Source organism: Ictidomys tridecemlineatus, chromosome 13, assembly GCF_052094955.1.
Source record: "Ictidomys tridecemlineatus isolate mIctTri1 chromosome 13, mIctTri1.hap1, whole genome shotgun sequence".
NCBI lineage: Eukaryota > Metazoa > Chordata > Mammalia > Rodentia > Sciuridae > Ictidomys > Ictidomys tridecemlineatus.
In genome coordinates, this window is record NC_135489.1 from 20,488,114 (window position 1) to 20,507,413 (window position 19,300).

Sequence of the window (19,300 nt, forward strand, 5' to 3'; positions counted from 1 at the left end):
AAATCTGTTTTCCTCCCTTTTGTTTGGACTTTCTTGGAATGTCATATAAATGGATCCACACAGAATATAGCCTTTTAAGAACTAGATTATTTTAGAAAATCCTTGTCATTTATTATCTTTCATTATCTGCTGCATTGTGTTCCCCCAAATTCATATGTAGAACCCTTAACCTCATAGAGTCTTTACTGAAATTATTAAGCCAAAAAAGAGCTATATGGGTGGGTCCTAATTCAATTTAACTGCTGCCTGTATAAGAACAGGAGATTAAGAAGATACACACATACACAGAGACACACAAACAAATAAACATGTGTGTACACGCCCCCCCCCAACACACATACATACACTGAGTGGTGACCACATCAGAACACAGCAGGAAATTGGCCGTCAGATAGTTCAGGAGAGAGGCCTCAGAGGAAACCAACCTGCTGAAACCTTTATCTTGTATTCTTAACTTCCAGAACTCTGAGAGAGTATATTTTTGTTGTTCAAGCCACCCAGTTTCTGGTATTTTGTTATGACAGCCTAAGCAAAATAGTATAACTTGTGGCTATGTGGTACACTCTTCTCTTCCTGATAGAGATTTAAATACCCAGGCTGAGATTCTGCTATGATAACTCTGCTTAAAATGAAATAGAAAAAAAATAATATTTATCTATCTGGTCACAACCTAACACTTAGCATATAATAAATGAATAGATTGACAATTTCGACATAGAAATTTAATATTAGACAATATACCATCGATTCCATTTAGACCACACACACACTTATTGGGTCCCTGCTCAATGGACTCTGTACAAAGATTTAGGAACCCCAAAGTCCGAAGACACTGGTCTTTATCTTTATGGGAAGAAATAGCAGCACCTAGGACCAGAAGGCAAATTCTCATGAGTGTCGACTGCAGTCACCGGGTGGTGTCTGCCAGGGGTGCTGTTTTGAGGGGTTATGCAGCAGTGAGTTCAGGTATAAGAAGGAAAGGGTGTTATGATTTATTAATGTGTCTGCACAGGCTTAGTCAGGGAAATAGGCTTAGTCAGGCACACAGGTGGTGGTGCTGTGTGTTTCCTATCCTCCCCTGACATGATTTCAAAGCCCAGAAAAACCAGAAGGCCTAGAGGAATAATCAGCCGTCAGAGAATGGAGTGGAGAAAGACAAAGGTAATGCTTAGATTTCTAACTTGGGCAGCTGGGTAGATTGCAGTGGATTCAAAGGAAATGAAAAGAAAAGAGCAATTTGCAGAGTGTGTGTGTGTGTGTGTGTGTGTGTGTGTGTGTGTGTGTGTGTGTGTGTATGTATGAACCTTTGCACACAGATGTATTTTGAGGAGATAGTTTTATTTTGATTATACTGAGATAGAATTTGATCCAGGACACTCAGGTAGGAGGGTAAATCAGAGAGAAAGCTGTAGAAATGAATCTGAACCTCAGGGAAAGTTGGAGAATCATATTTTAGAGTGATGAGAGACTGTTGGTGTTCATTTTTAAAAAGTCAAAAACCCTAAGATGAAAGAAAACATGAAAGATTTCCTCCATATGCCGTATTTTTCTTAAATTTCTTAAAATAGCAAAGGACAGGAGTCAAATATTTAGTCTATTTCTGTTCTCTGTTGTCCTCCAGGGAAGATAATTAATTTTCCTTGGGCTTAAGATTTCCACATCCAAAATGGAAATAGTATAACATGTCTTCTACTTTTATCTCGGAAATCTTGAGCCAGATCATTCCCGTGCCTAATCTTTTAATTAATCTTTTTTGCAGTTGGATGAACCTTTTCCTGGATGCTTAGTAAATAATGGATTAAAAATGCATAGCCCTAATTATTGACATGTTTGTGAAAGTTCTATGAGCCCTAACTTTGTTTTGAAGTAACCTATTCAAAACTTCCTATCATTGTAATCAACCATTGTGGCAGCAAAACCAGAAATCATGATTTTTATATTTTTGTTGATGATATTAAGTCTTCTGTAAAAAAAGATGAAGATTGGCATGTTTTTTCCATTCTAATTCTCACTTGGCTAGGATTCCCCTCAGTATAGGACTCTTCCTCTTCTCCGTTGTGATTAGATCTCCTGTCATTAAGAATCATGTTCAACATGTCTTACACCACTCACAGGAATCTCAGCCAGCTCATGATCCTGCCTCTGCTGCCCTAGGTTTCCAGAACCTAATCTCTCTCAGGATTTGATAATCTTTACTGTCAATTATCTCTCTTGCTTCTCTGAGTATGTCTTTCATTAGCAACTGGGAAAGTAAAGAAAATTATCTTCAGTTCTGATAATAGCTTGACTTTACATATAATTTTCATTTTGTAGTGGTAGAATTTTTCATAACAACTTCTCTCCATCTTCTTTCAGTGCTGGGTCCTTTTTTAAAATAATTATTAAGATACATAGAAGCAGTGTATTTGTCCATTTTTAAAAATATTGATGCAGTATTTTTAGTAAATATCAATGTAAAACTTATTTATGTTGCCCCAAATTATAAATCTTGACAAGGAATGGAGTCTCATGAATATTTACTTGACTAATTAAAAGGCTGAGTAATAAATTAATTAATGCAAATTAGTGTGACACAGTGTTTAAACTTGAGGGGAAAATGCCTTAGGCTCACCACTGAAATTAAATATACAAATGTTAATGATGGCATTATTAATGATATGATTCATGGATGTGAATGAGTATATGCTGTAAGCCTGGGTATCAATCCTTTTAGAATGGTGAAGGATTGACAAATTCTGACATGGGGCAAACGTAGTCTGTAAATTTGTTCTTTGAGAAATCACCTGGTTGTTAAGTGATCAATGAAATAACAATTTTACAAGAAGAAGCAAAATAAACATGCTTAGCCCTTGAGGAAAACAGTCTCATCAGATATTTCTAACATTTCTACATGAGTTCTTATTTGTGACCATAGGTAAAACATAAATAATCCTTTGTTATGGAATTGCAAGTGACCATGGGAACCATAAAATAAAGAGATCAAGTGAATAGTCATGGATAAGGAGAACAGGCTGGAGTATGGCTCTGGCTCAGTGGTAGATCACTTGCCTAGCATGTGTGAGGCACTGGGTTTGATTCAGCACTGCATATATAATAGAGGTTCATCAACAACATATATAGTTATAGATATATAAGAAGATGTAGGATTCTCTTTTTTGTCCTTTTTTTTTTTTGGCAGTTCTGTGAATCAAACCCAAGGCCTTGAGCATGTGAGCAGCCCAATTTTTCTAATGTAACTGAATAGAGTACAGAATCTCAATGACAGTGACATTAGAGGTCTGGGGCAATGAAGCATTGAACAGAGCAAGATTTAATGTTTTCTTAGAGGAATTACTAATATTTTCATATAATGTGTGGATATTATTTCTGAAGCCAGTTAGTATTATCTCAAATTCACACTACCCTTTTAAATGATAATTTCTTATAATTTTTTATGTTAAGGAATTTCCTTGATAACACGGATATTGTTAGCAAATGACAATCCTGGGAACTACTCATTAGCTCAGAGGATGGGTTCCAGCTTTAGCAAATCTTCCTTTGCCCTGATGGGCATCAACAATAATGGCACTTTTAGGAGGTGGCTGTTAGTCATTAGTGGATAGAGACATTGCCACAATGTCTTGGAATGGGAAAGGAAAGGGAAATGGTGAACATCATCTAGGAGACGGAGCAATCAATTCTTAGGACATTTGTGTGGGGACTCCTGGGAATGGAACTTGAAAAAGCCAGACTAAGGGAAATACTGTCATTCTACTCTTAACACTTCAGCTGTGGCTTTTGGAGATTTTGTTATAGGTACATAGAGTATTCTATATATGTTGCTATAGTCCTGATGTATCAGTTTACCACAGCCGTCCTAGTTTCCCACTGTAGAAATGGACTCTTTAACAGTACTGGAGGCCAGAAGCTCAAACCCCATTTTACTGGTCTAAACTCAAGGTGTCAGCAGAGCCACCTTCTCTCTACAGGCTCTGGGGAAAATGAATTCTTTATCTTTGCTTTGTTCTAGTGGCTGTAGGATTCCCTAGGTCAGTCCTCCAATTTCTGCCTCCAATTTTACATTGCCTTGTACTTTTCTGTCTGTATCATTTTTTTTTTAAATAAGATCTGTGATTAGGTTTAGGGCCTATCTGGAAAATGAAGGAGAATCTCCCATGTCAACATCCTTCATTTAAATACATCTACAACATCCTTTTTTTTTTTCTTGAAAAGTAACACTTAAGATTCTAGGGAATGAGATCTGAAAACTTTGGGTGACCTTTACCAAGGTAAGAAGAGGCTGTAGCCATAACCAATTAAAAAGAAATGAGAAAGATCTTAATTTCCTGTTTCTTAAATTTTATTTTTATCTTCATCCTTACCTTAGGCCAAGCTCTTAGTTTTGTCCTTAGAGCACATGGTGTCTACCCTATCTAAAAATAAGAATCATCTGGGCAGTTTGACCAAACCATGAGTACTCAGCCCAACCTCGACCAATCAAAATACAATCTTTGTACAGGAGGACTGGTGTCGACATTTTTTTAGTGTTTCAAATGATTCCAATATGAAATCAGCTAGGGATCACTGTACTAAAGGAATACATTATGCTTAGTTTATGGGCCACTGTTATATGATACTCTACTGCCTGGGTTTATTATAAACCATACATTAACATGGATTTCTGTGTATGTGCCAATGTTCAACTTATAATAGACTCAATACTTATGCATGTTTATTTGCAATATAAATTTGAAGGATAATGAATGAAAATGTCAGGAACTACATTAAATGTTATAAAACTATGCTAAATATTGGCGATAACATAACCAAAAGAGGGGATGTGATTGCTGCCCTTGTGTAACTTAGGTTTTGGTGGAGTAGAGAAATGTTAATCAAATGGAGTCCTCCAGATATGCAATATTAAGGAAGGATAGTGCTATAAAACTCAGTAATGGCATTAGTTATGTTTACAATCAGTCAAAAAGGTCATGGAGGGCTGGGGCTGGGGCTTAGTGGTAGCGCACTTGCCTGGCATGTGTGAGGCACTGGGTTCGATTCTCAGCATCATATTTAAATAAATAAATAGATAGATAGATAGATAAAGGTCTATTGACACCTTAAAAATATTGTAAAAGAAAACAGGTCTGGAAGGCTCCTCTAAAGAAATGATACTTGGGCTGAGATCTGCAGGACAAGCAGGAGCTATTCAGGCAATATGCAGAAGAAAGAACACTCTGAGAAGAGACACTAACATATGTGAAATCCTGTGTGAGAGAACCAGGTGAGCATACATGGGCCAAAAACTAAGAAAGAGACAGGAGAAGAGGGCACAATGACATGTAGACTAGGGTCGAGACTGGGCAGATAGTGGTAGTTCTGGAGCAGACTATACAGGGACTTATGAGTCCGTGTTACAAAATCCTATCTTTTCTAAGTGCAGTGGGAAGCCACTCTATAGAGTGTTAATAAGGAGCAGTTGGGAAATGGGGTAGCAATGTTATTCTGGTAGTTAGAGAGAGGCCAGAGTAAATGCAAATAGGTGAGTGGGTGTACCTTGGGGTAGCAGGTAAAATATGGTGGTAGCTTGGACCAGGAGGATAATGAAAAGGTAGAGAAGTATGGACAGATTCAAGAACTGTATAGGAAATAAAACAGGACTGTGTGAAGGCGGGTATGAGGAAAGCAAGGATGATCCTACATTGCTGGGTTGATACAATTATGGGAATGGCAAGCTATTCAATATGTTGGAAAACTCTGGCAGAGGGGTGGATAGAAAAAATCAGATTTGGTTTTTATCTTGTTTGTTTTGAATTTCTAGGAGTTATTTAAGAGGCATTTCAAGTTGGCATTCAGATATGCAGTATGTAGCCCAGAAAAGAAGCTTATATTGAAAAATAGGTGTTTATGAGCCATTTACATTAAAAGCAGTAATTAAAACTGCAAATAAATGAGATTTCTTAGGAACAGAGCATGGAATGAGAAGATAAGAGAACTCAATGCTGAGTCTTGAAGAATTCCAATATTTAATGGCCTTCAGCAGAAGAGAACAAATTTGGAAAAGATGATCAGAGAGGTAGGAAGAAAATCTGGAAAGTATTTATCAATGAATCCCTAAAAGGTCAATTTTAACTTCAAGGGAGTAGTCAAGAAGTTTGAATATTGATTAGAAATGAGGTGAGTTGAAGATGAAGAAAAATCCATAGGTTTCCATTATATGGATATTAGTGATGAACTTAAGAATAATGGTATAAGGGAGATGAATGATTGGCAAATCAAATTGCACCTTGTTGAAGAGTGCACAGAAAATGAGAAGTGGAAACAAAGTGTAGGATGAATGTATTGAGAAATAAGGTCACGAAACAGAGTGCATTAGCAAAGGAAATGGAGAGGTTGAGGGAATTTTGCTTTTTTGTTGGTTGGCTTTAAGATGGCAGATTGAGAACACTTAATAACAATAAGAAGTAACAACTGGAGAACAGAAGTTGAGCTATAAGACTAATAATATATGTTTCCCGCCCCCTGCCCCCAATTGGAGCGGCCTTGGATAGGAGAAAGTTCTTTCTCTAAACTGGAAACTATGAATTGAATGGATTCAGATGAGGTTGGTTTGTCAGCTTGGTTAAGGTTTCTGTCTAATAACCTCAATTTTCTTTACAAAGTAAGAGGGTAATGTATCTTTTGAGGTTAGCAGAAGGAGAACTGTCTGAATTTTGAACAAATGAGATTTATAATAAGTATTGTAGTGTGTTTGGAGGAGGAGAATTATTTTCACAGAGAAATACAGTAGAATTTTTAGATACACTGAAGGCTTCAAGGCAATTAGTTTCTTTTTTTTTGGTTTGTTTAATTTTCATTTTTTAGATACAATCTTGTATTGTGTAACTTCATCAACAATTTGTTGCTCATGGCGGAGAGTTAAGTCCACCCAGAGTTGGAGGGAAGGAGATCCTTAGGTATCTACAAAAATGTTGGTAACACAGCCCAGCTGACTAGATCCTCTGTAAAACCTACAGTCTAGCAACCTCTTCTCCCCTCCTCCAGCCACAATGCTGATTTCAGGCCTTTCTTCTCCTCTCAGTATTATGGTCCTCCTTCACCTTCCCATCTGCCAATTTCTCGAGGTAGAAAAAAATATTACTAATTATTTCTATTTTATAGATGTGAAGTCTGAGGTTCAGTGATGCTAAGGGGTTAGTCATATAAAATTAAGCAATTCTTGTAAGTTGCACATCTCTTTGACCCCTGCCTTAATGTCAGTCTCAAGTTAATTATGATTATTTGCTTGATTTTAAGATTTTAAAAGAGTATTGTTTCCATCTTCTCATGGCTCTATTATTACAGAGACAATAATTTCACCTGATAGAAATGTTTCTTTTCCAGTTTAGCTCAGGTGGGTCATAGGGCTAAAAATAATAATAATAATAATAATAATTCTGGATTCATAGGACATATCATTTGCACTAGAAATGGTGTGTTTAAATAATATTTCATCAGAATATTACTTTCATGAGAAATGCTACTTTCTGCCATTTCTATAATTTATTTATCTTACAAGTCCCATTTTTTAAAAGGTTAACCCTACTGAGTGAGGACCAAGCACTTAGAGCACTCTCATTAATAATAGATTAATCTCATTAGCACTCTCAATAATATATTAATATTAATGGATTAATATATTAATAATTTACTGGTAGTAAGGCTTTGAAACAAACCAAAGTAGATCTCAAATTATTAGATATATCTTACAAAAAGAATAATATTCTTATAAGACACTTGATGGTAAAAATAAAAATAAACCCCAGAATCAGCCAACCAAAAAATATAAACTTTCAAATTAAATTTTATTGAGAAATGATTAAAGGAAAAAAAATTAGGAAAAAAAGCATTGGAGTGAATAATTTTCTCATTTTTTAAAAAAATTACAAAGTATATTAAGGGAATAGTAAGACAATGGAAAGAAACAACTTGGTTTTATTAGCATCAACTAAAGTTGATTCAACCAAAGGAGTAGTTACTTTTCAATATAGATTGTGAAAATAGTGGGAAGCCAAGTTGAGTGTCCTGTGCACAGTATATACTTCCTCTGTGAGAAACTTCAATCTCAGAAAGGGGTTGAGGAAAAGAGTGTTCCAAGAATGCTTTTCCTGTCCCTTCCTCCCAATTCTGATCTGTATTTCTGAGCCACATATCTGTTGGCCCCTGTGGGTTACTGGGTAAAACTGGACCATTGAGGAGAATCCCAGTCAGAACTGGCTCATAGCTTTTCCTCCGAAATCTGAACATTACCTGCCTTCTTCTGTCAGGATCAAGGGATGTTGGATCCTAGGAAGAGCTTTACCCACAGGGAACTTAGAGTTCCCAAGGGAAGATTGACACTGGACCTTCACACACTCTTACTAAAACTCAAGTGTCCAGAAGAAGCAAAGTGGATAAGCCAAATCCTTCTTCAGCTACAACTGGGATAACAATTGATGATCCAATATTTGTGAGAAGTCTACTAGCTTGTCAAGCCGGGGCTTGGCTGCCCCCCTATTTCTATGCTGCAAGCTCCTTAGCAAGATAGACAGCTTTATTTTTCATCACTATGGAAATATTTTATAAAACTCCTATAATCAGAGCTGAGATCTAAAGACAAAAAAAAAAAAAAAAAGGAGCAAGATGAAACCAATGACACTGTTTCCACACAGTGGTGAAGTGGTGAAATCAACCGCTGATGAAGAAGACAGAGCCCCGTCTGGAAAAGAAGGCAACCAGGACACATGGCCCATCCCCATCATTGGGATTGCTTCAGTGAACTCTTCCCACACATGCATGCCAGTCTGTTCCTTAGTAGAGAAGTTAAAGAAGAGCACTCTGACTCTGAATACACAACTAACAAGCCTGAGAATAAGAGAGTAATCCAAAATGTAGGGTCAGCTACTAAGTAAAAAATGCTTTCACATTAACCACAACAAAAATTCAGTGTCATGGTAAGCTCGCAGAAAAGTCGGGCCACTTCTAAAGAGAACAAATCAAAATCAGTGATCTGAAAAGAGTTAATGCCAAACCCAGGGCTGCTCTGGGAGTAAATGCTAATTGCAAACCAAGAATTCCTGATATTAGACAAGGGAAGAGTAGATGGGTCTAGGTTCATGAAGATGGACTGCTTCCACTAACAGAACACCAGCACCAAAACATTCCTGTTTCCTCCATGGATGAGTATAACAAAACAAACCAAGAGAGCGAAATGAACAATCAGCATTATTTATAACGAACTTGTCCCCAGGCAAGTATTTTGAACTGCACATATAACTAGAACAATGCCAAGCTACACGTCTGGGTTAAAGTGGCTCCAGGTTTAAAGTGTTCCCTTGGAGACCATACTTTGAACCCACATTTCAGTGAATGGACAGTTAGATTGCAAGGAAACATGAACATTCTAAAGGAAAAAAAAAATGAAAAGACATTTTTCCAAGAATAAAATACAACAGAAGCTGAAAACTATAAAACCAGCCTGCCAGTAACCACAGGTTTTATTTTTATCAATTATTTACCAAAGTAAGTAAATTTACTACATATAAGGAGATAAAGGATAAAAATGTAAGATATGGAGAACTCAAAGGAAGAAAATTTTTTCAGAGTCTTCTTCAGGAATAAAGGGCAGGTTTTTTTTTTTAATTTAATAGTGTAATAAAGATAATTTCTTTCTGGGGCAAAAACTTTAAAGTATTGATGTCACCTAGACACAAAGGCTTATTTATGTACATTCAAAATTTAAAATATAGTTTTTAATCATGAAGAATAAAGTTATGAAAATTAGAATTCATGGAACTAATTTATGATAAAATATTACATTAAAACTTGCACAGCAATGATAAAGTAGTTCTTGAAGAACAGTTTTGCTGATGTCATAAAGAATAAATGCTGAAAATGTATGAGTTAAGTGTCTAACTCATGAAGTTAGAAAATAATAAACAAAAGTAGAATAAATTAATAAAGATGGAGGCAATAATTCATGAAATAGAAGTAATTTATTTCCTTCTTTCTTTTTTTTTTTTTTGTGTGTGGTGGTGGGGATTAAACTCAGGACCTAAGCATACAAGCCAAGCACTCTACCAACTGAGCTATATCCCTAGCCCTAGAAGTAATTTCTAATGCACAGAACAAAAATTTTGAAAAAGAAGAAAATAAAGCAGAAAATATTTTAGGAATAAAGACAGAAGGACCAACATGATAGTTGTAGGAAATTTAGAAAAGTAAAACAAACAAACAAACAAAAACCCACAAATGGAGGGAAAGATTATAACTAAACAAATAATCAAGAGTTTCAATCTTAGATTCCAGTCAGATAAATAAAGTTTTCAACCTCAATTAAGGAATAAGATATGCAGATGTTTGAAAACATAGCCTAATGATTCAGTACATATAGCATTAATAGGACTCAGCATATAGTTTTAGAGAAAGATATTAAAGAATTCCTCTTAAATTACTAAGACCTGGGGTCAGAAGAGGAAAGGTAAAGGGAAAAGAGAAAGAGGGAGGTATGTAAATAAAGGCGACTACATAAAAATACCATTCATTATACAAAAGTGTGAAATTACTTAGCTAGGCATGTATAAAACATTTAAATTGGAAAATATTTAAATTTGTGTTTCAGAAGTAAAATAGGTTTGATATTAAAAATAAATTAGTATACTAAGAGAAAGATGAAATGGCTAAAGTTCACCTTTCATTGTTTATGATCACAAGTACTTCATTACTTGTAAATGAAAATATAAAGTAGAATATTTTAACTATTTTAAATTTAAATACATTTATTTTTCATATAACAGATAATAATAGCCAAGACAGAGTAATAGGTATAGGATCTGCCGTCTTGTCTGAAATAACAAGAAAAATAGACAACATACTTAAGAATTTCCAAGGCACTGGACATCTGGCAATGATGCATTGTTAGGACGAGTGACAGAAAATAAAAACGGCAAGTCATATTAGGGCTTCCATTTACTTCTTTGACAGACTTTCCATGTTGTGCTACCCTGAGGGAACACTCAGGCTGAAGGTGGCAAACTCACTTTGTTGAAAGAATAAAGTTTGAGGTTTAGAAGAGAAAAAAAGAATGAGTAGCATTCACAAATCAGAGTATCAGAGAGGAGAGTTCTCAAAAGAGAAGATTCTAGCCATCAATGGGCACTCCCTGCCAAATGTTCAGGGGCATGAATGAGAGTCTAGACCGGAGTGTGCATGTGAAGAAGACTACCTCTGGTTGGGCAAAGAAGCATACAAAAGGGTTAGAGGGAACAGTACCAGATGCTCACACAGAAAGGCATAGTGTGTTTTCCCAGCAAGGCCAGAGAACATTGGGACATTGCATAGAGTACTAAAAAATAAAAATGAATAAATGAATAAAAATGAAAAAATGACTTATTTTGCTTAAAAAAAAAAGTCTTGCCTCCATTCTGGAAGATACTAAGTCCTAGATTAAATGATGCTCTCATCCTGTGTATTGAATTTTAAAAGCAGGATCTTATAAGAGCAAACCATTTCCTACCAACTTTACAGTGTGTCGGAACAAAACTCAAGAACATTTCCAAGAATATAAAAATACAGTATTCTGCATGCAACAAGATGTAAGCTCTGATATCTGACATTCACTCAGAATTACTGAGCATATAAGATATGTAAACATATGACCTTTAATGGAAAAATCAATCAATTGAAACAAACAAGAGATCTTATAATGAGAAGATAAAGTGATTCAAATAGTAATTATAATTTATCTTTCATGTCAAAATGCTAAGACCAAGACTGCTTTTAAAAATTTATTTATTCTTTTTAGTTATGTACAACACCAGGATAACCCTAACATTATGTGTTTTTTAAAAGTTCTGAATCAAACTCTAAGCAATGGAAAAGACACTGGCTTGGACAAAGCAGTGGGTTAGACTGTAGGAACAGCAGGGAGACAAAGGCACAGCCCTTTCTCCCTGTGTGAGAATCGCAGAGACCTTTCTTCTAAAGCTGTGAAGTGCAGACAGATGACACATCTCCAACCAGGGAAGCCCAGGGAGAGACTTGGGGTTCAGAGTTGTTAAAATGAAGCAGATATGTGACTTCCTGCTACACTGGGGTGTGGTTTGGGGTCCAGACCATGACTCTTCATATTTACTTTAAACAGTTTATTCACTTCCTTCTTGGCCGACTGCCTTGGCCTTATGGAAGAAATTTTACATCCAAAACATTAAGGGAAACCTGATTTCTCTCTAGAAGAAAAAATATTAGAATTTATTCATTTTTATCATATTTTGGGGGTATTTTTGTAACTTTAATTTTGAATTTGTGTGTATATGTTGCCAGTGGTTGAACCTAGGGCCTTTTGTATGCAAGCCAAGTAATCTACCATTGAGCTTTATCCCTAGCTCCTAATATTGAATCCTTATACAGATTAATTCTTTTTATTTTTTTCATAATATTTTATTTTTAATGATATTTTCCCCAAATCTCTTTGGCAATATTAGAGTTTGATCTTTTATGTTTTAGTACTTTGAATGTAGTTTCTTTTTTCCCTAGCATTGTATAGATTTTTATTTAAATGACTGTACTTATTGGTCATTCATTTGTATTTCTTATGAGTATATTTTTTAAATTTTTATTTGTTTTAATTATGCATGACAGTAGAATGCATTTATGCACTTTGATATATCATGCATAGATGGGGTATAATTTCTCATTTTTCCGATTGTATGTATTGTAGAATCACATCGGTTATGCAGTCATATATGTACAAAAGGTAATAATGTCTGTTTCATCCTACTATCCTTTCTATCCCCATATCCCTCCCCCCCCTTCCTTCACTCCTCACTGCATAATCTAAGGTAACTGTTCTTCCCTAGTGCCCCCCTCCGCCCTTATTGTGAATTAGCATATGCATATCAGAGAAAATATTCAGTCTTTGTTTTTTTGGGGATTGACTTATTTTGCTTACCATGATATTCTCCGACTCTATCCATTTACCAGCAAATGCCATAATTTCATTTTTTAAAGCTGAGTAATATTTCATTGAATATATGTTCCACATTTTCTTTATCTGTTCATCTATTGAAGGACACCTAGATTGGTTCCATAGTTTAGCTATTGTGAATTGAGCTGCTACAAACACTGATATGGCTGCAACACTGTAGTTTGCTGATTTTATGTCCTTTGGGTATAAACCGTGGAGTGGGATAACTGGGTAAAATGGTGGTTTTATTCCGAGTTTTCTGAGGAATCTCCATATTGCTTTCCATAGTGGTTGCACCATTTTGTAGTCCCACCAGCAATGCATGAGTGTACCTTTTCCACCACATCCATCCTTGCCATCATTTATTGTTGTTTTTTTTTTCTTGATGATTGTATTAGAGTAGTTTTGATTTGTATTTCTTTAACTATTAAATATTTTTTCATATATTTGTTTATTGATTGTATTTCTTCTTCTATGAAGTGTCTGTTCAGTTCCTTAGCCCATTTGTTGATTGGATTATTTGGGTTTTTTTGGTGTTAAGTTTTTTGAGTTCTTCATATATCCCAGAGATTAGTGCTCTATCTCAGGTGTGTATGGTAAAGATTTTTTCCCAATCTGTAGGCTCTCTTTTCGCATTACTGTTTCCTTTGCTGATAAGATGCTTTTTCAGTTTGAATCCATCCCATTTATTGATTCTTGGTTTTACTTCTTGATCTTTAGCAGTCTTGTTAAGAAAGTCAGGTCCTCGGCTGACATGGTGAAGATTTGGGGGTCATTCATTTATATTAAAGAATAAAACTTCATAAGAGCAGACTGAAACTTTAGTGTTTGCAAGTGGTATTGCAGTATGGCTTCAGAATTGGCAAAAAGCTAGGGAGTCTAAGCCCCATCAGTCTGAAACTAGAAGAGCCTTACTCCAACATGGTCATACCAATAAACAACTGCCCTAAAATTGTCCAGCTGAAGTTATTTAGTGAATAACTAGGTGACTATTTTTGTTGTTATTGTTTATCCTATCATAAAACTGTCTTGAATTCCTTCTCTTTTCCAATGGAAAGTATAAAACTCAGAAATGATAAATTACTTTCTCAAATTTACAAAATGAATATCTCCTAATTGCTCATTAGATGTCTCATCACATCTATCATAGGGTTATGAGGAAACCACTTTTTGTATACTTTAATTTGTTCTTGCTATATTCATTTAGTCACAAAAAAGAAAATCTATCAAAGTAGATGTTGACATACTGCCTTATAACCATGTTTTTCAAAGCAGATTCCATTGAACTCTATCCTTAAATGTCTGTGGACTTACTCTTAGAGACCCTCAAGTTCTGCATAGAATATTTTAACTGGATTTTTAGGTCAGTGATAAAATTCTTTCATATAAGTTTATGCAGAGTACAGCTATGTGACTTTAGTGCCTGTGTTTTCATTTGTGTTTATGATCATGATAATTCATTCCACCGAAAGTTATTAGCCCTTGCTAATAAGAAAAATGAAGGAGGTGGATCTAATAATAGTGATTATTACTAAGTGAATTTCATATGAAAAAACTGTTAAATTGAATGCAGTTTTTTAAAAAATTGAATCATTAAATGGTACAATATAGAGCAGACAAGTCAAAACCAAATGATTGCGTACAAATTCCTATTTAATTCAATATTCACATTGTAATTGTTGATACAGACATGTCAAAATGTTGTGTACTAAATTATTATGACTTTGAATTTTATTCATCTTGTATCTCTGTATATCTTTAATTTGTAAATTTGTTTTTGATTTGAAATTGTACATATTTAAAATTGGTACATATTTAATTTATGCCAACATTGTAAGTCTATATACATTTTCTCCCATCAAAAAATGCTGATATTACTCACGTTTGAAGACTATTGCTTTATATATATGTATCTATTTAATGTGATTTTATATATTTTATTCTTAGCTCCAGATATCTTGCTTTCCATTTTTAATTCCTAAAATATTTTACTCAAGATATTTTATAACTTCATTTTCAGGCATTTAATCTGTTTTTTTTCCTTTTTTTGTTTCTGTTTTTTATACAGGTAAAGCATAAACATTTAGTAGTAATTTGTCGAACTCCACATTCCAGGATTCAAATGGCAATCCATCACACAGGAGTGAGCATGTATTCCACACTAGATGCACTGACATGCTTTGACAATCAATAAGGCAACAGGCCAGGCCATCAGGAGGATGAACAGCACCTTCCTGAATCTAACGACTGACAAATCAGAGTCTCAGTAGCAACTAAAGTTGTGATTGTTCTTATAACACACGGAGAGGTGAATTCTTTTAGAGGTGAGGTTCACTGTCATCTATTCAAATAAAAATGGCAGATGGGAAACATTATTTAAATGAGAGATGAGGGAAAGGCCAGTGGTACTTAAATCCGTATCTTAAATAGAACTGGTTATTTCCACCCCTACATTCTTTCTTAGTAATAGACCGTAAAAAGATATATTTTCTCAATTTTTTCTTAGTGCTTAAATGAGTAATGTTATTATTTGTTTTTCATTTTTATTTGTATTCCTATTTTTTTATTTTTTCTTCCAGGAAATTATAAGTAACTCCCATTTTAAATGATAGGAGCAATTAGGGAGATTCTCCTGGAATTTTAATTAAGAATTAAACATGATCTCTAAACAAGCCTATCCTACTGTCGGTAGTTCTGCAGATATGTTCTTTTAAAGCTAGTTTTTTATATTGAGACCAGCTGGGAAGGAAAATGGTATAAATTTGATCAATTCTGATAGTATAATTGCAGAGTTATATCCTAATTTCTTACTTATCAAACACTGGCCCACTGACTGTTAGATTGACAAAAAGCAATGTGCTATATGTCTTTAAGAAATACTTTTGAGTGGTTGCCATAATAGACTTGAAAATGGAATTCCTAAAAACAACAGCAAAGAAATCATCTCAAGAAGAGCATCGGAGCTGTCACTCCAGCTCTCAAAGGCTTGATTCTTTGTTGATAACATTAACTTAGGCCATCTGTAACTTGTTCCTATCTCAGTCTCATCTGGCCAGTTAATATGTCTTGGGTCTGACACTTCAAGAGTCTTTGGTGTGTATTAAAAAATTGCTACATCTTTATTCAGCCAATGGAGCGTAAGATTGCTCTTATAGATAGATATACTGTAAGTTTTTGAAAAAAAAAATTTATGGAACTTCAACCGAATGAAAGATGCTATAAATTTTATACAATGAATGAAACATGTTTTCTCAGCCTCTTTTCATTCCAGAGAAAATTCTGTATAACCCATTTCAGATGATGCCCACACTATAATCATCTACTTGCCACTCTGGTTTCATTTAGCTTGTGGGGAAGGGATAGAGTAGATCAGATGCTCTCTCGTTTGTTCATCTGTTTGGAAGGAAATTGGAGACACAGAAAGCAATTCAGTTTTTTTTTTCCCTTTCTTTTTATGAGGTTTTGACTTGTGACTTCCAGTAGCAATCCCATCAGAAACAAACAATTCAAAAGGATTTGTCCTTGGGCACTTTTTGATTGTGTCCTACTTGAAGTAAGTAAGTGAACACTTTTAGGAAATAATGTTTCCTTTCAGTGCTGTAGAATTCACACTATGTTATGAGATAAAGAGGAAGATGATGGGAAGTATAAACCGTACTGGCAAAGAGGAATTGTCGAACCTAGGAAGAAGAAATGACTCTTTAAGAATGTAAAGAGTATGGTTTCAATTTCATTCATATATAGCTTTCTAAATTTTTTGAATTATTTAAAAAAGTGATTTAAAACATGAGGCTATTCTCTCTTATGTTGACGGAGCCAGTTTTGAATTCTCTTCCTGTAGGAAATTTCATGCAACCCTGCCTGGTGTGACTCAGTTTCCTGCTGATCCTACATGTAGAGGTGGTCATTGGCTCTTGTTTGGTCATTGATGAGTGAAGTACTTGCTTTCTCATGCTTTTGGCTTAATTGCTTCCACTCTATTGGCAGCTTTTGGGGGATCAATGTGCTGTTTCCTACTCATACTAATCTGCTTAGCCTATCTTTCTATGGTGACTCTGGAAACACTAGGGTGTGATCACTTGAATGGTCTTTACAGGGAGCCTTTGTCCTATAGGGCACATTTAGTGCTTTAAAGGCAGCAGTTGTGCCTCATTCCCTTTTGTCTCCAGTTCTGCTCATGATGGCGGAGCTCATCCCTTTGGTAACAGGAAACAACACAAGGATGATTGGCATTTTCAAAAACTAAAGCCATGGTATTATCATATATAGAAATTGGGTCCTTGTGAAGTGTCAGAAGTGCCTTAGAACCATGATATACAACTCTGAGCAACAGCACAGTCTACTTCACCGTCACCCACCAGGTAACACTGCATAGCATTGATGGCAAGAATGGAAACAATCTGTGCACATGTAGGGTCCCTGAAAAAAAAAATAGGTGACATGGGAAGTATATTTCCTAGGTGAACCCTAGACTTTCATGCCATTTTTGACATATTTAGACAAGAAATTTTGGTCTTGGGACTCCAACAGGGAAATGGCAAAGAATATCCCCAATGGTATTCTATCCTGGTGATATGCACCCATGAAACCGGGGTGAGTTTCGATTTGGCTTTGGACCCCAGTTAGGGTTTTGGCAGATGTACCATACCCAAGAAGCTTCCCCTTTAGCACAGTTGCTGTGCTTCACAAAGCCACCTCCTGTGGATTTCCTTCTGAATAATGTTCTAGCTTTTCAAAACATACTCAAAGGTCTAAATGTCCTATGGCTTTCTTCCTATGGTATCTACAGTCTACTTGATAGGGAACAAAATTAGGTGAATTACAGTTTTACTGTTGAATTCCTGATATTAGAAATGGATAGCTGAAATATAAAGAACTTTCCAAGGCCCCCTTAACTCATGCATATTTACATCCTTTCTCCTCTGGGACTAGCTAACTGGAAATCCTTTTTTTTTTTTTTTTCCTTTTCTATTTCAGAGACTTCTAGCTCTGGAAAATACACTTCTAACATACTTTATCTGACACCTTGGAGCCTGATGTTTTTTTTTAAAAATGCAATATTTTTTTAAAAAAGGTAATACAATACATAAGCCATATATATTATAGCAATACTAGCAGGGGCTGGAGCAATACCCAGTCATCAAAATAATAGTTTTGCAGTGAAAATTATGCTCATTCATGCCAAGTGAAATAAATATAGCTTATACATAGCTTTGAGTCCATTCAGGTCAGATTTTGCCTCCAAATAAAATTGTGTCAAACATAGAAATATAATAATTGGATTTCTGAGATCTTTGGATTTTGAAATTATGGGTAAGAGACAAATTGTCCACCTACCGCAACCTGTTTATACTGCCTTCAGCGGATCAGCCAATCCCTAATAGCAACTGCTCAGGCTTCCTTGCTTATAACAAGACTTAGAACTGCTATCTTGGCAAAGTCATCCCAAGTGCCAGCTCACTGATGCCAGTGCCGCTCTTGGCCTGCATCTTCCTAGTTTACAGAGCTCCAGAAGGCACGGGGTGGTGGTGAGTACAGTGGGAGAGGACAATTCCTTCTGCTCCCAGACCCCGTATGATAAACCACCATAGGCTGCAACTAGATTTCAGAGGCAGATTTCACTGCTGTGTTCCTCTCTCTGTTCTCAGGAAAGGGTGGCTTCAACTTAAAGACCTCAGGCCAATGAGTGTCTCTAGCCTTTTGGGTAATCCTAGATTTATCAGAAAAATAAGTCAGAGGTGAGTTTTTGCTGCTGGTGAAAATAACCCAGAGCACAAAATGATAACTTTCCTCATCTTTATATTCACTTTACATCTCTCACTCTATGTATTGCAAAATAGAATTCATACAGGTGTACTTTATTTTATGAATTAGCACATTTCTTTGAGGGTGATTTAAAGAAATACACCTAGGGAGTCCCTAAGCGATTTTTTAAAAAATATCTGAGTTTCACATTTGTGGTCATTGTGGAGTAAGAGTGTTAGTGTGTGAGAATTCAGAGGCAAGTGTCTGACTTCCAGTCACATATCTGCCAGTAACTATCCACTAGACCTGAGACACATGCCTCTGATTCTTCATGCACAAATAAGAACATTAATCACAAGATATGTTTGTCAGCTTCTCATCACTATGACCCAAATACCCGGCAAGAATAACTTAAAGGAGGAAAGATATATATCTGGCTCACAGTTTGAGAGGATTCAGTCCATGCTTGGCTGGCTCCAAGGGAGAACCATCATGGCAGAAGAAAGTTGCTCAGCTCAAGGCAGCTAAGAAGCAGAGAGAGAGAGAGAGAGGAAGGGGCCAGGGAGAAGATGAGACCCTTCCAGGGCATGCCTGTCT

The 19,300-nt window shown here is 35.7% G+C and overlaps 1 long non-coding RNA gene across 3 annotated transcripts in view; it reads left to right on the forward strand.

Annotated features, from left to right (window-relative positions):
• Window positions 1–1,035: 1,035 nt before the first annotated feature.
• Window positions 1,036–19,300, forward strand: part of LOC110597914 (uncharacterized) — a 53,540-nt gene continuing 35,275 nt past the window's right edge. For all 3 annotated transcript variants that reach the window (XR_013429554.1, XR_002483710.3, XR_013429553.1), the window contains exon 1: window positions 1,036–1,161. This is a non-coding gene — a long non-coding RNA (uncharacterized LOC110597914). The remainder of the gene's footprint in view (window positions 1,162–19,300) is intronic.